Source organism: Vipera berus (genome assembly GCF_964194415.1).
Source record: "Vipera berus genome assembly, chromosome: 2".
NCBI lineage: Eukaryota > Metazoa > Chordata > Lepidosauria > Squamata > Viperidae > Vipera > Vipera berus.
Genome location: NC_138203.1, coordinates 252,593,537 through 252,598,109, shown reverse-complemented (window position 1 = coordinate 252,598,109; position 4,573 = coordinate 252,593,537).

The window sequence follows — 4,573 nt, the reverse complement described above, 5'->3', positions numbered from 1 at the left end:
TCCTGTGCCATAAACCAAAAAAGCTGACTTCACAAATTGTACAAAACCAAACCAACTATACCAGGCATAGCATATTCTAAACCTTGCCCCAGACTGCTGTTCTCTCATTACAGTATTTATTTCATCACCAAGATGTTATTATTAGGTAAACAGAAGCTGTCTGCTTTCTTCCTCAATATTTCTCATGTCTACAGCTATCTCCAAATTTAAGTCATGCTTTTGACTTCTTCTAAAGTTCTTCTTGAAGCCTTTGCTATACTTGTATTTCCCAAATTCTAAGACAGTTAGTGAACCCAATTTAACCACACGTAGCCGAAACCATCTTATATTTTTCTGTTCACCTGAAAAGTATCTCACTTTTTCCTCCCCTGTCAAATTCTAAAATGTAAATTCAGATTATGGCACGGGGAATAATGCACAATAACTGCAGGAGTAAAATCAGCAATAAATCATTCAGAAGTTAGTACTGCAGAATTGGAGAGAGGAAGGAGAAAGAAAGGTTTCCATAAACTAGAGCCAAGTTTCCAAACACAACAGAGGAAAGGGACAATGGAAGCCTGAATATACAAAAGCCCACGTGTAGATCTTTAGTATCATTCCTACGACAGATCCTGATTGGTGAAAAGGGAAGCTGTGATAACAGTTTCACAGGGCAGGTGAGTTTGCTGGGGATATTTAAACAAGAGCAAGGGGGGGGGGGAAACCATGAAAATTGTTCAGCAAGGCATTTTCTGGTAACAGAAAGCAGAGCAATCCCAATCCCTGAAATCAGCAATGCTCTTTAGGGAGACGATTGACCTGAGAGAGAGAGGTCTTTCATTTGGACCTCGCCAATATTCAGGCTTGAAATGAATGGGATTTCCTGCCAGCCTCATCTTACGAAAGGAGAAGAGCCCAATAAGCAATTTCTTGTTCTCCACCAGGCTGGCCTGGGGCGAAAGCCCCGCTGCAAACGCCCGAGGGGACGAATGGGAACCCCCCCCCCCCAGAGGAAGAGAATCCCCGCAGGTGAGAGGCGGGAAGATCCGAAGCGCCCGCCTCGGGAGAGTCCTACTTACACCGGGACGCGCCAAAACTCTCCAACCCCGGCAGCGATGGCAAAAGCGCGCCTCCTTCGCGCAAGGCAAGCGAAGGGTCCAGCGGCACCTCGGAGTTTCTCCGGCCCCGACCCGGATCCTCCTTCCCCCGCGAGGAAAGAAGGCAGGCAGGCAGGCCGGTAGACAGGCAGGGAGCCCCGATGGCAGCTGCGGAAGGAGGGGCCAGCGCGGGGTGGCTCGGCCCTCCGGAAGCCAAGCCGCGCTGCTGGAGAAGCGCAATGGGGAGGCCTGGAAAGGACTGAGCCGGGCGGCTTCTCCACCGGCCTAGCGTCCCTGGGGAGTGCGAAGCCCTGCGAGGGCAAGAGAGCCGCGCCGGATAGTCCAAGGCTGTTTCAGCCGGGAGGATCGGCGTCCAAGCAAGCTGGGTCTCTCACGGAGGCCTCTCCTCGGCGACAGCCACAGCTGTCTGGGATGTGAACTGAGGCTCTTTCCCACGTTCACGTGATCTCGGAGGATGCCCAAGCCCTCGAGTCTTAAAACAGCATGTCTCGAACTCAAACATAATAATAATAATAATAATAATAATAATAATAATAATAATAATAATAATAATAATAATAATAATAATAATAATAATAATAATAATAATAATCAGGGACTCCAAGGACTACTTCTTTCTAAAACGAGAGGAATGAATATTGAAAGACGGCGTATTTTCATTAAGCAGCAGGTGGGAATAAGAGAAGGTAACTAGATGCAGCCTAAATGTTTGTGGAGATACCCAATCATCCAGGTCATGGTTGTGATACATGCAGCCTAATTTGGACAGGGAAGGAAGACTAACGGGGAATCAGAGATTGATTTGATGGGGAAGTTGAGGAACATCCTGGAAAAAGGCAACGGAGAAGGAATTTATTCTTGCAAAGAATATCCTGGATGTATCCACTGGTCACCAGCAGTAAAGCTGCAGGGCATCTTCACTTTTTAATATTGTTATCCCACCTTTTCTTCAGCAGTTCAGGTTGTCTTGTATTGGGATTTTCCCTTATTTTATTCTGAATAGCAAACTGTTTTGCAGGGGTAGGAAAGTCTGGAATGATTAGCTCAAATCACCCTGGGTCTCCAAATCTTGGACCAATGTGTTGTTGTAGTTGTTAGTTTTGAAGTCGTGTCTGACCCATCATGACCCCATGGACAACGTTCCTCCAGGCTTTCCTGTCCTCTACCATCTTCTGGAGTCCCTTTAAGCTCACGCCTACTGCTTCAGTGACTCCATCCAGCCACCTCATTCTCTGTCGTCCCTTTCTTCTATTGCCCTCAATCTTTCCCAGCATTAGGCTCTTCTCCAGTGAGTCCTTCCTTCTCATTAGGTGGCCAAAGTATTTGAGTTTCAATTTCAGGATCTGGCCTTTTAAAGAGCAGTCACTAATTATAAAAGTTAATGAGACTTAAATACATGTGACGATATCATATCCATGTCTCGAATAATACTATAACAGTAATTGAAACAACTGCATTTCAGTATTTTAATTGTAGTGAATGCAATCTTTCACAAAATGTATGTTGAAGAAAAGACCTCAGTGCCCTCTTTGGATGTTGTTTGTGTGCTTTCATTCAAAACTCTTCTAGTGATGTCTTCTTCATTCTTGGATTTATTATTTGTTTCTTCAGTGAAATGGATCAAAAAATTCTTCTGTCCAATCTTGCTGAAATTATTTCTGATTCAGGAACTTGTAGAATCTAATTTGCAAATTCTGAGAAGTCTTTAGCTGTTTTGATGAATCAGTGAAATTGGATTATATCAAATGCAAAATTGAAAATGCTCCTCCAGATTCTTACTAATGATACATGGTATTTTTGTAACATTATACAACTACAGTGCAGTATTGTTAAGGGGATATATCACTAATGGAGACCATCTGTGCTACAGTAGTTGTAACAGTACAGTATAATTATCTAGTGAGGAAATAGTCTGAGAAAGAACTTTTAAATCCTCATTTAAGTGGTTTGAAAGAAGCAACAGAGCCTAAAATTCTTAATTTTAGTTTTAATTTAACTTAATTCTTTAAGAACTAACATTCTTAATTGTTTTGATTTTTTGAAAGGGAGGAGTTACTGCCCATTTGCAGTTTTAAATTTGCACCAATATGCTCCTGCAATCTGAATTCTTTTTATATGACACAAGCTATCTAGTTCCCAGCCCAGAATTAATTGGTCCAGTATGATTACGTTAAGTTCATTAAAAATACTTATTTTTTTTCCTTAAGCAACAGGATTTATGCCACTGAGACAATGTATGCCAAATATGTACACTGCATCCTAGATCAGATGTGGGTATATCCAGAACTGTGCTCTCTTCTCACTTGTCACACTTGGCATCCAATGCTACTATTTATATGGCTTTTTCTCAGCAACAGTCCTTGCTCTCCTCTCAAACAATTAAGGGTTTTAGTTGAAAATAGGCTCTGTTGCTTGTTTCAATCCATTTTTTTCCTTATTTCACTCCATTATATCACAGAAAAAGGATGGTTTTATAAAGCAATAAGATATAAAAGTTTGAAATTCAGGAAGGCACAGATATTTTCTCACAGTATTGTGAAAGTAATATCAGTTATGATAGGAATATTATCAGTAACCACAGGAAAACCTTTCATTTCTGTGCTAGGAAGTACAAGATGAAACATATCTCTAAGTACTGAACTGACTTCATTTCTGAATTGTTCATAAAATGGCAGTTTGCAATCTTCAAAACAATAGGAAGATTGCCTCTATTTTAAACTGAGAAAAACTGCATTTTGTGTATTGTTTGAACACTGTACATAGAAAATGCAGTGTTTCTCCGTTTAAAATTGATGCAATAGTATTTCAAAAGTTTTAAGCACTATATACTTTGTTGGCTTCTAGAAAAGAACTAGCATACAGTTAACTAACTAGCATTAACCCTAACCCTACCGTCTCATTTAGAAAATATAAACTGTTGAAAGATTTCAAAAAGTGTACAAAATGCAATGGAGAATGAGGATCATGTGACCATAGCAATTCAGCAATGCTAAAGAAGCCACAACTTCCCCAAATTTTATTCCTTCAGGAGTAATGAGTACCAGCATTTCACAAGATAGCCAACTCGAGGTACCTTTCTTGGCAAAAGCTTTGCCCTGTGATGCACCAGTGAAAAGTTAGAGGGGCAAGATTTTTAATATATAATTCCAAAAAATACAGCAAATAAGTGAATTGTGTACCTTGAAAGTAAGCTTACTTAAGACAGGAAAATGGAGAAATGTTAAAATGTGCAACTAGTGATAGAAAGGTAGTAGGTAGCCTTGTGAATAGTTGAGTAGTTGTTGAAATGAGGTATTATCACTATCATAAAATTATGTCTCTATCCTTTTTTTTTAATATGAAAGTGATGCTTGGGTATGTCACGTCCAATCTAGTGGGAATGTGATACCTAAGAAGGGTGTGCGATGAAAGATGAGCATCAACAATGAATAGGTACAGATTAAACCATTATGAACACTATACCCGGAGGTTAGTTT